The sequence below is a fragment of the Excalfactoria chinensis genome, chromosome 10 (genome assembly GCF_039878825.1).
Source record: "Excalfactoria chinensis isolate bCotChi1 chromosome 10, bCotChi1.hap2, whole genome shotgun sequence".
NCBI lineage: Eukaryota > Metazoa > Chordata > Aves > Galliformes > Phasianidae > Excalfactoria > Excalfactoria chinensis.
The window spans coordinates 10,492,827-10,517,832 of record NC_092834.1 but is presented as its reverse complement, the minus strand read 5'-3'; the positions used below and the strand labels follow the sequence as shown (position 1 = coordinate 10,517,832).

The 25,006-nt window shown below is 35.7% G+C and overlaps 1 protein-coding gene across 10 annotated transcripts in view; it reads left to right on the top strand.

Annotated features, from left to right (window-relative positions):
- SEMA6D (semaphorin 6D) overlaps positions 1 to 25,006 on the top strand; it is a 589,434-nt gene that overhangs the window by 113,462 nt on the left and 450,966 nt on the right. For all 10 annotated transcript variants that reach the window (XM_072345109.1, XM_072345121.1, XM_072345119.1 and 7 more), the window contains one exon: positions 920 to 1,005. The gene's annotated coding sequence lies outside the window, so the exon portion shown is untranslated. The remainder of the gene's footprint in view (positions 1 to 919; positions 1,006 to 25,006) is intronic.

Here is a 25,006-nt window from a genome sequence, read left to right as displayed (position 1 = left end):
CACTTAGTGTTTTTTGATACATCTATGGAAAAATTAGATGAATCCGGCAGTTTGGGGACATATTGGTGGTTTGTTTGGAGAGGGAAGATACAGGGCTCAAAATGGCAAGGGGTTTAGTACCCTGGAAAAATGAATGGAATGCTGAAATAGTGATTTTGTAATGTCAGAATAAGGGATGTAGGCTGATAAGGTCTGCAACAAGCTTACTTTAGAAATTGGAATTATAGATATCAACAACTTTTGTATAAATATGTAGGAATGTTTATTAAAAAGAATGTTTTGATGGAACATTAGGGCATTAGGAACTGGAATATATATAATGTTGATTTTAATCTCTAGAGATTTTTAGTTCTGAAACACTTTTGGAAAAAGCTAAGCTGCATATCTATATCTGCAGTACAGCTTATATATTCACACATATATATATGTGCCAGTAGACAGTACAGTCTACAGTTTTATGTTTATGTGAGACTTTGGTGTTTATTAAGAATTGTAGAAAGAACAAATCCATGGCAAATCATCATATTGAAATGAATTTTGAGTTTGGTAAGGATCCATGTAAAAATAAGAATTACAAGGAACTGAATCTCAATGAAGAAACAGGTGGTATTAATAATTGTATTGAAGTGGCAGCAAATTCAATGAACAAGATAAATGAAAGATGTTTGTCAGAATGAACCTTACGGCTGGTCAAGAATAAGGCAAAGTAGCTTAGACCAGAGAAGAGATCTCAGCATGAACTTTCAGTGGTATGAAATAAATGCCTTTAACAGGAAAATGTTTATGAGGATAGAATGTAGTAGGAGAGAAGGGTTGCTTTTGTAGTCCTTTTAGATGTCTGTGTGTGTGTGTGTGTGTGTATATATATATTTATTTATTTATAAGCAGTATTTTAATTAGTGCTTTTCTTCCTGTACAGGGAAATGCCTCCTTCTATGAGACCTATTACAGCAATGAAACTGTGTGATTTTCATCCATTATTTCTGATATTTGATCTTGGTATAGGTGAGTAGACATATGAGTTCCATATATCTGAGTCTCTTAATTAATTTATTTATGTGATCGTGATTATTAAAGGAAATGGCTGGAGGATAACATTTTGGTAATGCATAAACTGTCATATTAGAATGATCTTAGAAGTTAATAATAGCAATGACCTTAACTCAGGCAAGATCAAGAAATGCTTACCATTGACAAGAATAGCCCTTAAGGAGCTGCTGGCATCATCATTCTCATTCTGACTGTAGTTTCTATCATTATAAAAGTAAAAGCTCCTTCTGTAGAGCATCTGTTCTCAGTTTCTATTACTTACAGAAGTAGATAACTTGAGTTCTACATTATCAGACTAATAATATGTCAACTTCATACACTTGAGAAAGGATCTTTGTATGCAGTTCACTGGCTTTGTCATGGCATCCAAAGATTTCTTTCTCTTCCCATTTTTGATAATTTCAGTGACATTTCTGATTCCTTTTCTGCCACCTGCTGATGCAGCACTAGCAGCACAAGGAAATTACAGGGATCACTTATCACAGTGTTAATGCCCTCAGAAACAAAAAGAACATTGAAAGTTAAAACTCCTCCACATTAGCTTTAGGTCTGTGGTCCTTTGAATTGTCTGAAATCTGATTGTGTGTAAAATCCAAAGAGCTACTTTACCTTGAGAAGCCAGAAACCCTGTTTCCAGAGAAGATGCATGTTTTCAGAACAGTTTTACCCTCTGCAAATCTCTCTCTCACTCCCTAATTTTTACAAGACGTTCTTTGTGTCTGTCACTTTTCTGCTACATGTAGATTGTGCGTGTCAGGGGGCTGACACACAAAAGGCCTCAATCTCTTAAGAAGCTGCCACCAAAGCATCTAATAGACTGTCAGTTTGGATGTTTAAATGAGACATAGCAAGGGAGTGAATAATGCTTTTAACAAAAAGCTGGTGGGCAGACTACAAAAATGCTCAGCTCCTCTGACAAAGTAACTGGAAACGTGGTATTTGAAACAGAAGGTAGGTATAGATGAAAGCATCAGTAACAGGTGAAAAATGATGCTCTCATTGGGGCTGTTAACAAGAAACAGAGAAGGCATTTTTGGCTGAAGAGGAAAGCAGGTAAGGAGGAATAGAATTGCATTAAGCAGATAGTCTCCATCGTAGGACACAGTGTTGCACTGTCTCCCTTTCTGATTGTTGTATATACACATGTCACATTGAAAATAATGCCTCCTATTTATTTCTATGAAAACTCCAGCAGATATAAAGAGCACAATAGGGCAAATTCTCAGTTACAAAATGCCATTTCTCAACTTAGTTACCTCTGTTAGCCAATTCCCACTGATGAACTGATTGAGATGCTCGTCGTTTTCTGGTGTGATAGCTGTGCATGACCACCCAGACCATGGCTTGTCTTTAATGTCTCTGTGACCACTGCTGAGATTTACCACCCACCATCTCACTGTGCTCACATCCACTGTTTGGTCTCCATAAACATTCAGCAAGCAGCGATGAAAGTCAGTGGGTGCCATTTTTTCTGCACAGAGGAATTCAGCTCAGTCCCTTTGCTTCATTCGCAATTCCATGTCGGACACCAATTTGTCAGACTGCTCTGCTGCCATCTGTTGCACAGCAACAAAATGTAATGGAATATTGGTGGGAAGGTTCACCTCCTGCCACCATACCACTAATATTCATGATCCTTGTGGTCCCTTCCAACCTGGGTCATTCTGTGATTCTGTAATATTCAATTCTGACCTTGTGTGCCAACAAAATAAAATAGGAGGCATTACTTTTGGAGTAGCCCTCATCATACATACATGTGCATGTCTGAGCCCCGCAAATTAGTGTTCGTATGTCTTGATGATGTTTTATGTCACTACAGGTGACAAAGAATGGATACCTTAGTTATTTAGTTTGGAATAAGGACTGGTGAACTGGAAAATTCTGTTTGGTGGTGCCTAGTAGTTCTAAGCTGTGCCTTCACACAGAGCTGGAGCCTCATGTGAATTAGCTTCAAATTATTTTACTAGTTTTTCTGAGCATTTTTTGGGGCGGGAGGGAAGGAAGTTGAGATTTATTTCACTACTTTACAGTACAATCTGTATTAAGTGGATTTTGGCTCTAGAAGAACGAGTAAGTTCTTAACACTGTGATTGGAAGGTGTTCTTATAGGATATATGAAATTATAATAAAGGAAATATTAAGTTCTTTACATTTGCCTGAGAAAGGGCATATGAAGCAAAAGTTAGTGCTGCTGCAAAGGAGCGTGTTCTTATTTTTGTTTCTGTTTTCTGTCTCATTACTTGGAAGTCTTCAAGACAACATGAATTTCAACATGTTAAAAATCCTGTGAGATAATGATCTTAATTCTATGTACACATCTTCAATATAGCAGCTTTTTCTGATCCCACCTTGAATTTGTTCACTTGTGTAGGAGAGGTGTCTCAGTGGTCTCACTGCTTATATGCCAGGCAGTAGGTATGTATCTTCTTGCAGAAGGTATACAACAAATCTCAAAAAAAGAACGGTACACTTTAATCAGAATTACTGTTAACATGCAAGTATAACATGATCTATGAAAAGGATAAAGGCTTCCAGTATTTCTGCCTACTCTGAACTTCTAAACAATTTCTGCTGTGATATTAGTATTCAAAGGTAATATACCCATATTGATAGCTTGTTTTTCAACTATGCGCTCTTCTGTCTGTGTTCAGAACTAGAGTCTAAAAAATTCCATCTCTATTTCAAGGTATTAGAGGAAAAATAATCTGCAATTGAAATTATTTGTTGGAGTTTGAAGCAGAAAAATAACTTAATATTTATTTATTATGTGTTCTTATATCTTTATTATATATGAAAGAAAAGCACTGCCATAAAAATGTTATTATCTGTTTGTACTCTGTGGTATTTGAAGTGACACACACCACTCTGACTGGGATGCTGGACTCAAGCTTCAGATACAAAGCCTAGTTGAAGTTGAGGGAAGATTCCCTGGAGTCCCCATATAGTTCACTGCCTTGGTTTAACTCTACAAGGAAAATGCAAGTTGTCTTCTGCACTTGTGCTGCTTCTGTAATGCCATGCATCAGTAGAGTCAAGGTCATCTTGCAGTATCACATAATGTCACTCTCTGCCCTAAAATGGGAGTCAGATGCTATGGTAGTAAAATAACTGCACCTGATCTATCTTGTGGTGTTTGGTGGTAGCACCAGAGCAGCTCAGCTGGGTCTAGAGAACATACTAGACTTCAAAACTGGGTGTATAACCTAATCTAGTGTAGTCCAGTACAAGTTTGTACAAGCAGCTACAGGACTGCAGGAAAGGCTCTGGAATGCTTTTCTTGTAGTTGGGTTATGGCATTGAAGGACAAGTCTAAATACAGTAATGTTGCCCTGTTTACTGTTTGCAGATTGTATGATTTCTTACTAGAGCTTAGACACTATGGTGTGAAGATGGAAATGCCAAGAGAAGATGTTAGTTACTCTCTTCTCTAAAGACTTAAACCCTTCTTAGAAATGTAATTTAAAATCCTGGCCAGGTTCTTTCATCTGTCTTGGTTGTGGGCAGGCTTTCTGTATGGGTACCATGTATTTAGATCCTAACAAGGTTTTTATCGAATGTAAAATCCAGATCATGCTCTATTTTGTGCTAGATAATCTTTTTTATGACCACCTAGTTCTGCCAAAAGCTTTCTCTATGAACACTATTAGGGCTGTGAGCACAGAACTTCTATTCTGCACTTGGAGGAAACGTTTTCAGTTGTGCAAGGAGGCCATTTCTGAAAAAGTTTGGCCTCAAATGCAAGAAATCTAGAAAGTTAATTAGCATTCAGATGCTGCCTCACGGAGCAGCTCTCAATTGTCAAACTTGTTTGAATGCCTCCTTATATTGCTATAGTTTTTGTGCTGAAGAACCACCCATGTTCTCACTAATTCACTGCTAGGTCTTCAGAGCTTGCAGGGAGTGGCCCAAAGAAGGCATTATAAGTCAGTTAGTGACTCTTCCTTCTTTCCCACCCCTCAATACTGGATCCACTCCCACCTTTGGCTACCTGTTTTGTTGATATCTTGCCAATTAACAGGTGGCAAGCACAATGTTGCTGCATTTCATTAAATAAACAGTTTTCCAGATGGCTATAATATTACATCTTTAAATAAAAGTACACAAGCTCAGTGTCAATGTCTATGTCTTATTTATGGAATGATTTTGGCTTCTGAATTGCTTGTTGAAATTGTTGTTAGCCATTTGGTCACCGAGAAGTAATTGTGTATTACTGTAGACAACAAGCTGTTTGCATTAATTAGCAATCAAAGCATATTGTCAAGTGGGGAATAGCATGTCTTTGACATCTCTGCAGATTCTGGTAATTGAAGCAGGACAAAACTGTGGATTTTCCTTTACTGCATGTTTATAGTATGAAAGTCCATCTGTCCACATAATCATCTGCAAAATCACTAGGGCAACAGCTGGTAGAAATCAGGTTGGTGAAACAGTATATGAAGGTATAAGGAGGTTTGTGAAATGACATTGTCTTTCAGCAGCAGAAGTATCTTTTATGAACGTCTCGTAACATTTCCAAAAGGGGAAAAATGCAAAAGTTTTGTTTTCCCCAAGTTAATAAAGAAATGTACATGTGATCATAGGTAACTTGAACCAGCTTTAAGGAAAAAATAAAATAAGATAGAACAGCAAATGCTCCGAGGGCAGCACAGTTAAATGCTTTAGATGAACAGCATACAGACAGGGTGGCTGCATGGCTTTAACCTCAGAAGGGTTTACAATCTTGACATTCTCTCTCTCTCCTACTGTTTTTTTTAAGGCTTTTTGGTGTCAGCAGCCTCTCCACAGAGACAAGTCTGGATGAAGACTGTGCCTTTAGCTTCAATACTTTGTGATTTTTTTTGTTAGAGTAGTTGGAAGAGTATTAAAAGACTGGCAAAGTTCAGAAACTTTGTTCCACATGGGCTAAGGAAAATAAAAATAAAAAATATAATTTCTAGATTTGACATTTTAAATAATGCTGTGGGGCTTTTGCCCTTTAGCCAGTTACCTTCCCTTCCCCTTAAGAAATATTCATATCTTCTGATACCATGCTCATTCTAAATAGCAATCATGTATAGTACTCAGATTCTGTGTATTTCTCATGTGTTTTCTACCTCACCAAAGCTTTTTTGAAATGTTCTTAGTCCAAGGAGAGTTTAATAAGTTTTTAGGAGAACTAGGGAGCTTTGTATGCCTTCTTGTTAGCATCCTTGTGGATCCAAGTTAGAGTGGTCTCTTTCTTGTGTGTCAGTACGTGTTAGTGATGAAAGGCAATGAATGGGTGAAATGTTACTGGTTTTCCTGTTCTTTGAAAGTGGAGGCCCTCGTGTCTTGATACAGGAAGCCAGAAATGCTGAATATGTCAGAGATTTTTATAAGAAGTGAACATCTTTTCTTTGAAAAGTACTGAGAAGTGCAAGCTTGACTGCAGTTGTGGCATTTCATTCTGTTGAGGTCTCAGTAGATGTTGCATTTACAGCTGCTCAATGCTAGCCTAGGGGGTTTATGCAGGTCCAAAGCAGCAATATTTTGTGGAGAGGTGAAGATGCTTGGAAAGGAAGTTACACAGAGCTTCCCTCAACTTTTGCTGCTTACGGTCATCATGCTGTCACTTGCTTCCCAGTCTGCTGCAAATAAAATAGAAGATCTGATTCTCAAAACTTTTTGTCTTGAGCAAGAGAAACACTGTGTTCCTTGGATAGAAACACAGCTGGGCTCCAGTTCTCAGGGAGAAACATTATTAACTACATAGTACCGCTATTTGTCTTTTCAAATCCAATTAATCATATAAGCTTAAAGTGGATTTAAGTATTATGTGTCTGGACCAACGCAAAATAACTGCATGTGTCACTGGGAGCAGTTGTACTATTACAGCTCATTGGAATGATTTTCCCTATGTGTCCTCTACTGACCAATCTGACTCCAATGCTCTGAAATATTGTGGCATTTTACTTTATTAAATGGATAGGAATAGAGCACTAAAATAGTTCCTTTTTATAGTCTGGGAGCTGTGTTTTGTTACAGTAGCTGCCAGAAGCCAGGCAAAAGAACAGAATGCACATGAACCTAGGTGTGAATGTTCATATTTGTTTGTGACCAGGTGAACGGTTATTTGAAGCCAGCTGTGCCTGTTTTGGAGGTGTTTTTTTTCTTTTTTATTTTTTATTTGTGCCTGTCTTTTGTGTAGAGAGCAGAGAGAAGGGGAAAGATGGAGGAAAAATGCATTCAAGTGCAAATCAGTGCTTTACATTTTGATTTCGTCAAGGCAGTGCATGTGTTGGGGAATGCATGCATTCCTTTGTGCTAAGCTTAAGAGTTAAAACATATTTGCTACTCAAAATGCCAGATTCTCTGACTTATTAAACACAGTATAATGAAACTTTTACAGAAAATGACTAGAATGTGATCTGTGCCTGCAGAGGAAACCAAGGAGGAAAACAAATTAAAAAGTAAAGTAATGTAATACCAAAAAACCAAAATCAAAACAACAACAAAAAAGCTGAGTTCCCCTACACAGAAATTTATAACTGCATTGATCTTGTTAAGCTGCTCTTCAAGATGCTGCACATCCTATGTAGAAATACAGTATAATGATCAGTGCAATTCAAAATTTGCATCTTTCATATTCAGAGTGCTTTGCCTATGCATTTTGCCTGCTTAGATAGGGATATTTCTGTGAAGCAAGAGGTTGCCTAGACTAAAACTCATATAATCAATTCCTAAACCTGCATTTTAGAGCTGTGTTTTTTTAGAACTTCTGAATTTGGGCCTTTTTCTTGCTTTTTCTTAGCTGTTGTTAACTGTATGTTTTATTTTACATTCAGAGGACAATATGCACTGACATAATCTTTTAGGATCTTTAGTTACAGGGAGGACAAGGGCTGCATTCTTTTCTCTTAGTGGCTCATTAGGGAGAAGTATGACTGAAACGGTCATTAAGTCATTCATTGGACTGGATAAGCAAAGCCAAAGCATCTTCACAAGAAGGCACAAACTCAGCAGAACTGGCCAATAAATAAATAGCTAAAATTCTCTCTTGGTCCTGCTATAGGTCCTAAAAAGGAAAGAATCATAGAATATCATAAGTTAGAAGATACCCATAAGGATCATCGAGTCCAGCTCGGGTCTCCACGCAGGGCCAACCAAAATTTAAACCCTGTATCTTAGAGCATAGTCCCAACAGTCCTCTGGCCATGCCCCATGCCCTGGGGAGTGCAGGTCTTTCACACACACAGAGAATTCCCAGGCCTTATCTGACTGTTACTCCAATTACAAATTCAAGACCTGGTACTTAGATTTTAGGGGCAAAATTGTTTCCTGAATGGTCCCTAGGGAAAATGAGAAAATGCAGCTGTGAGCCGAGGGGTAGCTCTTGATGATGATGGACATTTAATAGCGGATCATTTACTGGAGCATTCCCTGCCATTAGTATGTACATCTGAATGAAAAGTGTGGCTTCGGGGCAGTTTCTTGTCTTCTTGGGGAGATACACAAAACAATGCCTGTGTGAGCAAGGGAACAGCTTAGCTCATCACGGTGGCTGCTAATTAATGGTAGCAGCTGGCAAAAGTCAAATACAGAAAGGGAGGAGACTGGAGTGTGAAGGATAGGCAGCTTGCATTTCAGTGCTGGCTGGAGCGTTTGCAGAAGCAGGGTGCTGGTAGGCTGCCTTTAGGTGTGAAGCAGCATGGAGGCATTTGTTTGCGTGCACAGGTAGTCTGTTCAAATTGGTCGTCCTAATGTGATGCTACAGAGCATCTACTCATACAGACAGATTGCATTGGGAGTACCAGGGTGGATGGGGATAAAGCATCTCCATCTAGGCCTTGAAAAGAAAGTTTTGGGGGGGTAATTTTTCTTGTGCTGAAGTTTGCCTTTCTTTATTTTGGGAAAATCTATTGAATGTTTTTAGAACTAATTTACTCTACAGTTTTTGGTGGAGGGATTAAATGTTGACCTAAATTGAAGGGGAGTAGGGGGGAGGAGAAGTGAAAGAAATGAACTTTTAAAGTTGTTCCAAATTAAGCAAAGTGGACTTTTAATTTTAGTTGAATTAAATAAATACATAAATTAGGCTGTATTTCACTAAATTTGTGACTTTGCTCTTTCTCTTAAAGTCATGTTTATTTTTACATGAAGGTTGAGTTGTTGTAAAAGGGAAAGGTGTGCTTATGAAAAAGCTGAGGAAGATGCTTTCAGCTAGTTGGGCTTTGATTACCTTTCAGGAGAAAATGTTGCTTTTGAACCAAAGCAGCTAATTTAATTGTTACACTGTTCTGGTCTCTCAGAATACTCCATCAGATTTATTTAGATGTCCTCTAAAATGAAAAACCACAGAAGTAGACAGGAATTCCTCAGCTAACTCCTGCTCTGTTGAGCAGATCCAATTTTGATCTTGAGTCAAGCATGGCGTTCTAATCTTATATCTGCATAGTGTTTTATCTTATAAATCTATTTAATCTTTTATTAATTTTCTTAGTGCTACTTCTTCAATATGAAGATTTTAGCCTTAAACAATTCATTCAGTAGTTATTTCATAAGATCAATGCCTATGATCCTCTGTTACCCTCTGTTTTTTCCTGACACACTTCATTGTGGTGAAAACAGTTTATTTCCATTTCTTCCTAATATACTTTGGCCTGACAGTGAAAATAAGATGTCATTTTCTGTGTCTCTTTTGATCATCAGCATAGACAGCCATCAACAAAATATTTACATTTTTTCAGTGATGATTATGGATGAGGATGCATAAATCAAGGGTGCTCTACATTTAATAAGTTGAATTAACAGAGAGGAATTGAATCTGGAGTTTCATTAGGATGAGAAATTGCCAAAATATGACCTCTAGATGTGCTAATAACCACCAGAAATTGTAAAAATCAAGACATTGCCTGCTGACAATTTATTTTTCTTAACTTTCATTTATTTCTTGCCAGTATCCTCATTGATGTGAGAAGTAGAGGAAGATTAAGTTCACCAGTTAAGGTAATAAGTTTACCAATTGCATGTGCTTCAGTAGTTTTAAAAATATATTTATGAATGAATTAATAAAGTAGCAGTGTTCTGCTGTACCACTTGAGTGCGAAAAAGTTTTGGCTTTTTCTAACATCCTTTATGTAATTTTCTGTATTGAACATATCAGCAAATGGGCAAAGTTAATTCTGCTTTCAGTTCTTCAACATTTTTTAATAAAGAGTTTAATTGATTCCTATAGTTTGCTACATTTTTGCATATTTATTTTTATTCCCAGTAATTAATGTTGTATTCTTAATTCTTTCATGTGAGTTCTTCTCTTCTAACAGCTTTAAAAACTTTGGTATAAGACAAAGCATCTGTTTAGATGTATTCTCTCAGCTACCGTTTCCCAGTCAGCTATCCTGTATGCAAATAAACAAACCAAATTCCTCTTGAAGCCAGCTTAATTTTTCAATGTGATGGAAGTTTTTTTTCCCCACAACAGGGAAGCAAAATTTTAAAGCACAGGTTTTAGTGTAATTGTGATACAGTACAGTAAATATAGTCAGTATGGAGTGGCTGCCTATCATTTATCACACTAATTGATCAATTTTACAGGAGTTACAGAAAAACAAACCAAGCTGGGTAAAAGTACTGCAAGTTTCTGAGGGTGGTAGGATTGTCTGCTACATGAGATGAGGTTTGCAAGTTTTTCTGTGCTCTTGTGGGCTTTTCTTCAATAATTAATAATAATAATAGTGTATTTAGTTGAATAAGAAAAAATACTCTTTTTGGTCATTTTGGAACATGGAACATTTAGCTGTGAATGTCATCTTAGAAAAACTGCTAGAGAGCCAAGTTGCCTGAATTTATCTATAAAAATGTAAAACTACATTCAGTATTTTATTTTAAATAAGTGAGTATCTAAAGGTTTCACCACCTATAGGTAGGAGTTCTCAGTGCTGGTAATTTTATCTGGTAGTTATTGCCAGGAAAATAAAATCTCTCCTATGTCTCTTGGTCACAAGTATGTCTTCCAGTACGCACCTTAAGGGCTACTCTTTCTTAGTCAGAACTGTGTTTAACTTGAAAACAGTACACATAGTGTCAATATGCTTAATATACATCATTTTTATAAAGTATCTGTATGATTCATGAACCATGTTGAAACTTAAATTGTTGAAGGCTATAATGAGAGAGAGCTAACATTCCTTACATAAAACTAAAATATGTTACTGTGAAACAACTTTTGACAAGCAACATTCTGTCCTTCCCACAGTAAAATAAAGGCTGTTGTATTTTCTTGTTTTTAATTTTTAACTGATGTGCTGTAAATATCTATTTCAAAAAACAAGGAAAATAAGAGAAAGATTGTTACTTTTTCCAGATTGGTTTGATTTCTGTCATTACAAAATAATACCTTTAACAGAAGATGCCTTTCAAAACCAGCTAGCACTATGACAGATAAGTTATAGCTGATCTGATTATTCATGCAGATATCAGCAGGTTATTCCAAGAGGGCTTTATTTCATATTGTTAAAGCTATTCTCTAAAAGAAATAGTAATCTTTTTGATGAGCATGGGGAACAATTTCTTCAATACCAATCCAATTTATTTGGACTTTCTGATTGGTGCTTTCAGCTAGATTTCTAAGCACAATATTAATTATTCATTAAGGTACTTGAAGGAAGAATATTTGCATAACTGTACTGTCAAAATTGATGAGGCTTTGCATGTGTACCATAGGAATATCTTTCAACCTAGTGCTAAAACTAAAGATGATCATAATACTAATAAAAAAATAAATCTAAAAATCCAACTATAATTTGAACTTTCTCATAAGCATAGCTCATTTATTTTTATAGCACCCACATGTCCTATTCAGAGACGATCAAAATATTCTTTTTACGGTTGGTCACGCGGGCACAGAATACAAAAATAAAAAAAAAGGAACAACAATTTGAGCATTTGTATAGTAAAAGGTCATAAGAAGGGTAATAGGAACTGAGAAGGAACGGAGACTTTATGCGAGTGGAGGAAAGTGAAGTTATGGCATTTAATAAATTTGTATCCACTTCGAATCGCACAGACTGGTTTGATGTGAGATTGCAGTGTTCCGTTATTACATGCAGAGGCAGAGGACCAGGCAGCACTTGGGCATATATCAATGAATCACTGGCTGTTAAAGATTATTTCTCTTTGTATGTGCATATTATGGTGCAGTTTTGTCTAAAATGGAATCATGTTATGGCTTCCTTGCTAGCAGAGAAGGGAAGAATGCATGTAGTTCTTGAGCTTAGGGAGAGGTGTCATAAATCTTGGTAAACGTTGAACTAGCACTGGTTGATTGGTAAAAATACAAGTCTAGCAGCATCTCAGTAGACAGGTAAAACTCTGGTAGGAAAGGACGTAATTGCATCTGTTGGATCATTCAGGTTGAGCTGAGGGTTGTACTACTCAAGTTATTCCTTCTGCTAAAGCAACTTAAGATTTTAATTGTGATGCTGAAGTGAACTGACTTGGCAGCTACTCTAAAGAGATTAATTTGTGTACACTTTACTGCACTCTACCAGCGAGTAGTGTTCAGGGCTCAGAATATCACATAGTCAAAGGGAGATCATAACAGAGATATTTCTTACATGGCTTATTTCTGGATAATGCTCTATCTTTCATATCAATGTTCTTTATGGAAGAGGAGGTGGTGCATGTATGATGCATCTGAACCCAAAGTTTACATAGCTTTCCCAGTTTAGAATTAAAACACTGCAACTGTCAGCAGTGTATCAAAAACAGCACAGAGCATTCATTAAATGTTAAATATCCACAGCAACTGATAATGTGTAGCTTTATTGAGAGACTCAAGATGTTCTCGTGACAAACTAAAGCCACAATTGTGAAAACTGAAGACAGATTGTTTTGAAACTAAACTTCTGATTTTTAAGCCCATGCAGACAGATGCATGTGACTCTATTTAGAAAAAAACTTTTACTTAGAAAAAGATTTTTACCTCATGTTGAATGGATTTATATAGGTCTCAATGAGTTTCTGGACCAAGGCCAGAAACTGCAGTAAATCAACTTCAATTTCAAATATTCTTGCTTTTGTATGTTTGTCTAGAGTCTTCAATCTCATTGAAAGAATTTGGGTGTTTGGTTTACTTTGTAACTAGAGGAATCCATCATTTCAATCCGTTGAGAGTCTTAGAAAAAAAAAAAAAAAAAACCAACACAAAAAATATTAATAAAATCTCATTTATTTAGTTTTTACCTTTATGACAATAATACTCAGGATACACTTAGAATTAAAATGCTCTTTAAAGTAAGCATGAATACATTGGTATACCATATCCAAACAAGGACTGGATGCAATTGAAGGTACTAAAAGACACTGACAGTAATGGATGTTGAAAAACCATGCACACAAGTCCTGTGCTAGAATCAGAAGGCACACAACAGTGGAATGGGAAAAATGTAGCACTGTGGTGTAAGCAAAAATGAATTTCATCAGTATTCATAACATGCTGATATTCTATCGGTGGAACGTTGCTGTAAGCATCAGTGCATTTGCATGCAGAGCAATCCTGTCTTAAATAGAAAAGTAAATGAGGAGTTAGTCCTGATATGGGAAATGTTTCAGGCTATTTCCTTATATTCAAATTTCAACACCTTTGATCTGATTGCTGATTTCCAAATTTTAAAGGAATAACCGTGAGATGAAGCAAGTAACCACAAATGAAATCAAAATAAGTATTTCAAGGAAGTTTTGGTTATCATTTGGGATTTCATTTAAATGCCGTATTAGGACACTGCATGCCCTTTCTTTTCCACTTTTTTTTCCTCTTCCTTTCTCTCTTACTTTCAACATAAAGCCTTTGGTAAATACGTCCCTCCAGGTTTCCACATGCAAACAACCTCAAATACTCAGCATATCTTGGATTGCTTTTACTTGGGTTGTATAACTTGAACTGAATCTGCATTTCTGAGGCACAGTGATTTAAAAGTACAAAACAGCTGTATTTCTTTTGCTTGTACTGATCCTGCTGGCCACATGTATATGCTTTTATGAAAACCTATTTTCTTAGACACTTCTTAATCACTCATTTGTTACTGTGAGGATTTTTTTTGTAGCTGAAATTTACAGATATCTTGACCTCTGTTAAATGCATTGGGATGGTCATCCTTAGCTTCATCCTCAGCTATTACTCATTCAGAAATTTAAGATGAATCTCCTATTAGTCAAGGTTATGCTCATTAGGCTGTTGTTGCTAACACAACTTAATAATATACTTCAAAATTCAAGCTGAGCTTAGTCTACGTGGTTGATTTCACCTGTTGAAAGAGCTGCACCCGGTACAGTTGAAATTGAAGCTGATATAAAAAGTAATCTGTTAGGTAATAGAAAAGCGTGAACCAAGTTTACCCACAAGCAGAAGATATCTGCTTACATAGAGATGCTACAGACTTGCCCTTCTCTTTTGATAAAATCTTATCTTAAAACAAAACCCACCACCAGTATCTAAAGACATATCTGTAATTCTAGTAAGCAGCAATTTCAGTGTTCCCTTATGACTATATGAATGAAACATGTTGAAAACTCAAATAATTTAAGAAAGAAAAGGAATCGGTAAGCTTTTGCATATCTTTCATTCCACTTAATAGAGTGCACTGAATCAGTAGTAGATGAACTGAGGAAGTGATAATTATCTTTCACCAATATACGTTAGTGGAGACGATTCAGATTCTGTTGAGACTGTATCTATCTGCTTTAGTGAGTGTTTTTTCTTGAGAATATTAAGCAGGTTTTTTTGTTTGTTTCTTTGTTTTTTTTGCCAATAAGGTTAATGATTGTGCGCATATTAAAGAATCTTTGAATTCTGTTCATTTAGGTGGAATGAATATGATTTGACATGAGATAGTTTGGCTATTTCTGTATGTTACTATACTTTGTATCCTAAGCCTTGTTTATGGAAATAATGTCCTGATAACTTTACATAAAGATACTGTGATGGTCTCTGTTGCTGCTTGAATCTATGATGTTGTATCTGAAGCCAATGCTTCAGAACTTTTGGATAACATTTCCATGGCCAATTGTCCTTATACCGTGTTGCAGCATCAGGTTAAATAGGTTATTATTATTGTTATTATTTTCCAACAGGGCTGTACAATGGTTAAGACCATCAATTCTTCTTTTATATGTTTTTTACTTCATGCTTCCTTTCAAATATGCTACAAGGTAATTTTGTAGTCTAACAATGCCAAGATTACTGTAACCTCCACAAGATTAGGGTTATGAAGCTACCTATGGTTGCAGACTATAGATCTCTCTAGTTGCTTTAGCTGATATAGGTTGATTCTTTGGCTGACATGGAAATTATTTCCTATTCCTTAAATCCATTTTAAACAAGAAAAAAATGTCCATGATTATGATCTTCCTGAGCTGCTGTAAATTAGAAGGCATTATGGAGAAACACATAGGAATTAGGGACAATTTTGTTTAAAAATATCAGTTTAAGTACTGTTAAAATAGTAAAATCCAAACAGGAATCATGTGTATTGTGCAATAAGTATGGATTCTCTCTTAAAATTTAATGCAAGCTGAAATTAATGAATAATTAGAAAGAGACAGATTCTATTTGTTTTATCAGTCAGTGGCTTTTTAGCATTTATTTTATTGGCAGTCATCATTAGAAGTCCCCCTATAAAATACCTGGGAGTTCATTGTATCCAGTCTTTTATGTTGATACTATTTGATGTTTGGTGAACAACAATCTCTTGAGTCAGGAATCCCCTCACTTGCAGCACAGTTGAGCTCCTTGAGATGCTCTTCCTTTTCTCTGTGGTGCAACAAATATTTTACTAACCTCATCATCTGAGAGATGTAACAGAATAGAACAGTTCAGTTGGAAGGGACCTAAAGTTCATTGAGTCCAATTGTCTAAATTCCTCTGGGCCAACCAAAAATTAAAACAATAGTATTAAGTGCACTATATGGAGGAGAGTTACATTTCAAAAATAAAGACTCGTTAATAAATAACATTTTGTTGTTTGATACATAGCTATAGGTCATGCATAACATATCAGTTTCATTTTACACTCAGAAATTACTTATTTCTTTGTATATCCGTTTGAGTTTTTTCTTTTCTCTACAATTATATGGCTGAATGTCTCAGCACATCATAGCTAACATAACATGAAGATCAGACAAGCATAAGAGGGAAGAATTGCCATAGAATTTGGGAGTCCAACTAAGGCAAAGTTCACACTTAGCATTGTCTATTTATTTATAAGTAAATAAAATAGTATTTACTTATAAATTACAATTATTATGTAATTTTAATGGTCTTCTTGATCATGGAACTATGCATTTCCTTGTAATACATACCATAGTTCTAAGATTTTGTTCTCAGTTGGAAGAATTCAAAGCACATTATGTTTTTACATGTAAATATCTATATATGTATACACACAATTACTTTCCTTATTTGCATTAGTTCACTTTTACTTAAAATGAATGTCAGATGCTGTGTCATCACTCAGTTGTTCCTAAGAGACTATTTCATGAAGCTGCTCCTAGTATTACTACCTAAAATAGAATGTGCAGCAAACACATCTCCTTAAAAGTTCTGATTTTTATACCCTTTGTAAATGCACTGAACAGCATCTTTTTGATTGACAGTGAGAGATCTGTTTTCAGTTTCTGTTTCTGGTGTTAAGATACAGGAACTTTTTATTCTGTACATTTAAAAAACTCTTGAAAATATTTAAAATGTTTTACAAAAGATTTGGCTCCGCAAGGAAGCTGGATGGTGGACATCCTCACCCAGGAATTCTGGCATGGGTGAAGCTCCAGTCAGCTTTGTGTTGTGCAGCCTTAGGTGTTCTGTGTCTGTTTACTGGATGAAATATAAAGGACTTCGTTGGCAGAAAGTAAAGTAAATAAGTGTGCCTCCAGGGTCTCAAAAAGGTGTCAAGGGACTAAGTTTTGCTTCACACCTAAGCACTATAGATGATGCTGCAGAATGTTTCTCTTGTGACAGTATGTTGTTAGGTGGTATTGGGAAGGTTTTTTTAGGTTTATAGCACTTTGTCAGGATTTGTTGGACACAATGCTTTTTTTCAAGGTACATTTTTATTTTTCCTTCCAACTTGTCCTAACTCGTTACTTCTGAGTGTGATATCTGAAAATGCTGTGGTGCCAGGAGATGTTTTATTTCCAGATTCTGTGTTAACATTACTGGAAATATATTCTGCCACGGGCAGTAATTAACATACTCAGGCAATCTACTGCGTGCATCAGCAATCTCAAATAGTTTGCTGTATTCATTTCTATGATTTAATGAGTCTGCCTGAATCCCCTGGAGTGTGGTGAAAATAGCTGCCTTTTGATTCTGGCTCAGTATTACTCCTTAGTAGACTGACTTCATGTGTCCGTACTGCCTCCTCCTGGGTGAAGTTAAGCTGAGGTGGAGAGAATTCAGATAAGAACCTTGGGAGCAGTCAAGGTGTGACTGTGGGTGATTTGCAAAGAGACTTGCAAAGCAAGAACACTCCACAAGACATGACCTCAGCTGATAAAACCAGGCTGTTCAACTGTGTTATTAGAGTGGCATAGTGTTTAGAAGAGAAGGGGACAAGATCATTGAGAAAGATTTTGAAGATATTTTCCAGAGAAAAGGAAGCTTCCAAAAGAGTGTAGCAGGGAACTGAGTGAGCCCATTCCAAACTTTCTTGTTTTTCTCTCTCTTTTAGGAGAGTCTCAGATTTTTGACTTTTCCCAACCAATAGTTTTCAGTTCTTGCTTGGCTACAGATAAAATATTAGACATCAGTTATGAAGTTTAGCCTTCCTTTCCAGAATGCTTTATATTCCAGAAAAACAAATTGTTCCAGTGCGTGCTTCATATTGAGAAATGGATGTAAGTAGAAAGAATTAAGAGGGAGAAATATCCTTTTGTCTCACAACTGAAACTGTGGCTCTCCTTGCCTTGTTCTTGTTGTGATAGGAAAAAAATGGTATTACAGATTGATTGCTAATGTCTTAGCCCACGTGCATGTGAACACTAATGAGAGACACAAAGGTCTTAACATAATCATTACGTTGCCATGAAGAAATATAAATCTAATGTTTGCTTATAAATAAAGATAACATTATAATGTGGGGTTGTGGGTTTTTTTTCTTTTTGCTTCCCCAGTATTTGCATACAATGAGTGTTTTCTGATTTCCATGGAATTTTGCATGGAATTTATGCCTACAGTAACTTTAAGTTGTGCATCTCAAGGTATCTTTCTGTGCATCAGCTGGTATACATTTTCATTTATATTAGGAAGCTATTTCAGTTGTGTGATCAAAATTTACTGAACGGTGGTTTATAACAGATGATTAACAGCTGTTAAATAGGATTATTGCAGACTGTTATCTTCACGTAGCATCGATTCAAATAATAATTTCACTCAATTTACTGCTCATAAGGCTACTCTACTGCCAGGTATACTCTGCCCGTGATGAATGACAATGCACCTGAAGTGAATATATCCAATTTAAGATTCATATAAATGTGTTTTTTTGGCCTGGTTTCAGCTTTTTTTACACAGGTCAAAATCTAAGAGTAGAGTATTTCTTGTGTGAAAAAGAGTTCAAGCCCAACAGCATTGTGAGATGAACAGATTTCCTAATGTTCCTTTGTCTGTGACCATAAATGAAACTTTGGTAATGTAAACAAGTCATGTTTTTTGCCTTTTGATTGTTTTCTACCTGTAAAAGAATGCCATTTAAGCTGTTGGCTGAGCTTATGCATAAATATTATATATAAACAAATCTTTTTTTTTTCTCATATTTAATGTTTACTAAAGCAGCAAAGTATTTTCAGAAGGTATTTCTCTTAAATTTCACTTCTGTGCCATTGTCTCTATTGTTTCATAAATTTCCACGCTTGCAGATTGGATAGTACTGTTGAAAATGACGGAGACTTTCAACTTCACTGTTTAAGAATGAAAGTAAGAAAGAAGAAAACATTGTCTTACACTTATCAATTCACTGTTGTCTCACAGTATCTATGGGGAAAAATATTTAAATTTAAAAAAGCAAAGAAATATCTGTAGTGTAATAGGCTTACTGCTACTGCAGTGAAAGCGTATGCAAGAAAATAAGATACGTGATATATTCTATCCAGTCTAATTCTTCTGCTAAACAAATTGCAAGGTATGTGTTAGATGTTCTACAAAAGTTTAGACTTGGCTTTCTAGCTAAATCCCTGACAGTAGTTACAGCAAATGAAAATGTTAAATCCAATTTTATTTTCAATGGTCTTATATAGCCTAGAGACCTCAAAATTGTAGCAGTGTTCTTTCATGTAATGCTTCTCAGATTCTTCCTAAGTTTTATTTAACTGAGTCACAACAGGGGAAATTAAAAGCTTATCTGGAAGCTTAAAACAGTAATAAAATTTGAATGAAGTGTCATTGGAAGACATCAGGCATCTCTAGTTTAAATAAACATTATCAATCACGTCAGCATGACATTTTCTTTATCACAAAGGCAGTAATACATTGCTCTTAATTACCTCCAGATTTGTAACTCAGGAAAATTAATGATTAAGGGATTAGAGTTATTATTAATGCTTGGAGAGTCTTATTGGGATGAAAGGTTTAAGATCATGCTGTTTTTCATATAGGTCAAAAATGCATTGTGGTCTTACGCCGTTGTGTCTGGTACATGCATTATAAATGGCGTATGGCCACTTTCAGTATGGTGATCAAATATATTTTGCTGTGGGCTTTCAACAGTTAAGCAGTGAGACATAAAAAGTGATTAATAAATGTATGGGTGTCTGATTATAACTACTATAAAATTAATATAGGCAAATACAATTTTTCAGAAATGTGTTTCATTTCTCATTTGCTCTGTAGAGTAATAATTATTCTAAATAAAACTTATTGTTAAGTAGTCTGTAGTTTAGAGGACATAAATTATCATGTCTTTTAGGACTGTGCCACTTGTTCTGCACAAGAGGAAGATATATTGTTCTTAGACCAGCAGTTTTTTGAAAAATTAGGCCTGTTTTCTATTCATGAAATATCCAGAAGCAGACCTGCATTTTCATGTTTTGGTAGTCATTTAAAAGCCACTTTCTTTATGCTGTGGATTGCTTGCCTAAATACTTTCATTTTTTTTAGAAGTTACTTTTTATCATTAGCAAATATTTTATCATGGTACACTTATTGTTCTTCACATTTGAGAGAAACTTTTTTTGTTCCTGGAGGACTATAGTTGCTACTAATGATTGACAGCCATATTCCAGCTACTGTCTGACAATTTTTGAACAATAACTCGCTTCTGTACTCCTGAAGATACAAACTAATCAAAGGTCAGGAACAGCTGAACAAAGAATTGTCTGGGAATTGACTTAAATAATTGCACATAATTGTTTCTTATTTTTATCTCAGTCTTGCTGTTAACTCCATAGGGACTGTTAATGTTCCCATTGAAGGTCCTTAGACTGTGACTTAAGAGAAATTCTTGAGAACATAATCTCCATGGGAGTGGCTTGCAGCCCGATCCAGTCGCTGCTGAAGATAATGAAATCCCTTGGCAAAGGCTGTTTATACAGAAGTAGCTTAACCTACTTGATGCAGGCAGAAGTTGCGGGCTTTTGGTATAGTTTAAATAGTTCACATTTTTGTGCCTTTTCAAATGATATATTGCTCATGGCTGTTTTTGGAACTTAGTCCAAAAATTTGAAGGTAAACTTTGAGGGCCTAGAACCTTCAGTTATTTGTGCACGGTTCTCATTGCTTTTGTAGTCTTTGAAATTTAGTCCTTCATAATGTGCAAGTCAAACTTCCATGATGGAGATAGACTCTAACGGTGAAGACTGGAATATTATATGCTTTAGCACCATAAAAATCTCTAAATCTTTATTTGAAATAGAGAAAGTAATAAATACAGCTCCAAAAAACTCTAGTTTCTCTTCAGTCTGCAAGCAAACCTAGAAATAGTCTGAACCTTTTCCTTCAATGGTTACAATGCACGTAAGCTTATACTCAATGACAGGTTCCCATGATTTCTAAGAGCTATGCCATAGGCAAAACAGTTGAGCTGTAAGGAAATAATCTTTTGGTCTTAGCATTATTCAGAACTGCAGCAACATGATTCTGTCAGCATTAATGTTCAAATACAAAATTGCAAAACCATGACAATTAGAAACATTATATTGTATGTGTTCATTTTAGGTGTTACACGGCATAGTATGTTGTGAAATTATCAGTTGAAAATACCATATGAAATGAGTAGGAGCAGAAAGAAGAAGCAATATTGGCAGTTAAGAATATGAGATAAAACTGGTAGAAGTTTGGATTCGTACTTACTCTTTTACCCATAGGATTCTTTTTTTTTTTATTATTTTGTTTTTTTCCCCAAAGCCTCTCACTCAATTAATTGAAGCCTCCCATACAGTTAATTGAAATGATTAACACTTTTCATTTACTTGGGAATATCTATTTGAAACTTGCCAGAACAGTGATTATTTCTATTACATGTTTGTACAGACCTGACAAAGTCAGGGTCATGCTACCATTCTTTCAGTAAAATTAGACAATATTCTTTCTTAGAGACACTAAACAGAATCCTTGAATTAATGTATGTTGCATGTGATAGTGATAGCTGGCAGATGAAAGATGAAATTTGAGCTCACTTAACTTCATTATCAAAATACCCAGCGATTTCAAGGTGGCCAGTATTTCAGTTTATGTACCTCAGAACAATCTGAAAGAACAGTTCAGACCATTATCACAAAATTAATGTTGATGTTCATTTGTTCTATGGTTAAAAAAAGAATGGAGACACCATCCCTTTTGCTTGTATTAGTGATAGAAGTGCATACTGTGTAGATGAGGAATTACTATGATTAATCAATTTATCTTTGTTTCTTATACAAATGCTTCTGTTTCTGTGCATGGGAGGATGTGTGAAATTCCAAAAGGACGTAGTATTACTGCAATCATAGAAAAAATACACTGTAATTTATGAGCAAAGCATTTCTGTTCTGAGCCATTTGCATTGATATTCATGAATAAAGTGGAATGGATATGGCAGTATAATAATCATACAATATACACTCTCAGGCCCTTGCTTATTTTAGAAACAGACAATAAAAGATAACGAAGTAGTAAAAAAAAGTATTTTTTCTTGATTAAAGTATTTTAGAACAAGGATATCTTTAAGTAGATCTTTCTATTAGCTCTGTGAAGAGAGAATAGATAAGATGGAGACACTTCATATAGAAAGTTTCATCTTTACCAGAAATTATTCTAAAAAGTTAAAGAGCACCTGCCACCAATGTGTCCAGAAGAGTCTTATCAGTGTTCTTTATCTGTAGTATCTGTGACTCTAGCCACACCATGCAAAGATATATGTAGATAGAAGTCTATGTTTGTCCTTCATAACCACACACTGAATGCTCACAGTTGAGTTGTATACAGTCACAATGCAGTGTTCACTCCCTGTCCTTTGGATGTTGTGCTTTTAGGACTGTTGCATACTGAAACTTTGTAGTAGTGTATGTGGGTACTGCAGGCAACCCAGTGATTCTGCTTGTGAGTGAGGGAACAAACAGCCACGGAATGTGAAACTCCAGAATTGTTTCCCCAGCTGTTTTGGAGAAGCTACTTAATGTAGAGTGACAAGTCTTTAAATAACTGTAATTTTAAAATATTATTTACAGGAGTGTCCAGATGATCTCTGACCAGCTCAGAATGACATTTAAAAGAGCAAGCAAAACCCAGGTTATAATTTAACTTCTAATTATCATTTTACCAGCATTTAGTTGCTGTCATAGCATAGAGAAAGACAGAAATAATAGAAAGTCAAAAAAGAAAAGAAATAATGGAAATATAAAATTTGTAAGCAGCAATGTGGATTTCCTTTCTTCTTTCTGAATCCACTCCCTCTCAATAAAGCAAATGGCATATTGGAAGGATCAGCAGTGATTTGTATGCCATTGTATGTAGCTGTTTTGAGAGCCCTGGATGATGTATTTGCTATTTATGTAGTCAACGAGCAGAGTTCTAGGAAGCTTCTAAAATGGTTAAGAGACAAAGAATGATTTGTCTTTTCACTAATGACAATGAGCATCTCATGCAGCAGCTTCAGAGCTCAGGAAAAGGGACTAATCTCATTTGTTCTTTTCAGAGCCTTAATATTAGGTTGTCTGGAAAGTATAAATTATACTTATGCAGTAAAGTCCTGAAAAAATAAACTGAAATAGGTATAAAAATATCTTCTTGAGTGTTAGAAATAGGCAAAAAATAAAAAGCTTGGAGAGGCTGGCAGTTCAGATGTCATCAGAAAAGGACGGAACAAAAAACCTCGGCTCCAAATTCTTTCAAACATTGCAAAAATCTGGATCCAAATGCTATGATCTAAACTACACTTTAGCCAGCTGCAAAAATGCTCAAGTTAGTCAGTCTAGAAGTTAATATATATGTAGCTTTTTAATGCTCCAAACTTTGAAAACTTGTGGATTTCTCTGTCTCAATATATTTCTTGCCAAAGCAGCAATGATTTACTTTGCAATTAATGTTGTACTGTTCTGAAATTCAGAAAGCTAATAGAGGAAGAGCACTGTTCTCATTGAAAAACAAAATATTTAGTAACTGAAACCTCAAAGTTGCTTAAGATTTATATTTAAATTGATTATTACCTCAGAAAGAAAAGGTCCTCTAAAAGAATGATTTTGTTTTGGAATAGTCTAAAGTATTACATGTCTTTTGGAAGACTTTCCAAACATTTTTGTATTGGGACTGGCCTGAATTTCCCCAAAAGTGATGATTGTGATTGGGAACAAAGGGAATGGGCACTTTTTTTTTTAGTCTGAAATATCATCAGAAGTTCTAAAAACAGCATAGTCAGTGTGAAATCGTTTTTTTCTTCTTAAAGTCTGCAAGTTTCCTCGTTGTCTTGGGGTGAGCTGTGGTTACATGAAGACACGGGCTCACTCCTGAAAACAGAAACTTAACAATTGGAAAGTTCTTTCCTTTGTGTACCTTTGCCTTTCATTAGACCACTTGTTTGTCTGCCGGTGGGTCACAGGTGACTTCCTCAAGAATGTGTGAAACCTGGGTAATTTAGTGTTGTTTTTTCCTTTGAGAAATTAATTATCCTCAAATCTTCTTGCGATGTTGCCCTGTTCTGTCCAACTGGGAGAAGAGTGAACATAATCTGACAACTAATTTCCACAGCAAATTATGTGCACTGATCTGCATTATTTGCTGGAAGGAGATTGTATGGGATTTTGCCCTGTAGGTGGATTGAGTTTGTCTTTAATTTGTTGATTTGTTTGTTGTTGCTATTTTTTTTCTTTTTTTTTTTTTTTTCTCTTGCTGCAGTATAATGACAGACTTTGCCTAAAATGATGAAATGTTGGTTCCTAGCCAAAAATTTAAAGCAACATATGTGTATTTTTCACTAGGAAACTTTATATTAGCTCATTAGCATCTTTCACAGCTGAAATAACACAGTGAGCCAATGCGAATCAAACATTCCCAGGGGGCTAATTTCCACCGACTGATTGGAGAGTGATGAAAACAAAGAATAAGAGGTCAGCCTGCATCTAATTTCAAAAAGTGCCCTTTTGATGGAGAGAACATCCAAGATCAAAAGACCATCATCCAACTGTAATCCATACTGACTTTATTTGTGATATCAACAGTAAAATCAGTCATATTAGCACTCATTACTACAGCACATGTAATAATTTTCCTTTGTAGTCCTTTTTTTTAATTTTTTTTTTTTTAATTTTTTTTTTTCATGCTACACAAAATGAAATCTGTGTTTGTGGATTTGATTGTTTGTTGAAAATTGAGTTGATGAACATCTTACTTGGCAGCTGCTTTGAAGCTGGACTGCAAATATCCAGCACTACTAAGACAGAGTTCCAGCTGCTGAGTTATCTGGCTGTTTAAATACAATGACTTTGCATTTTGAGCTCCTGAGCAGCTTTCCTCTTGTGAAGCCCAAATCATCCTTAG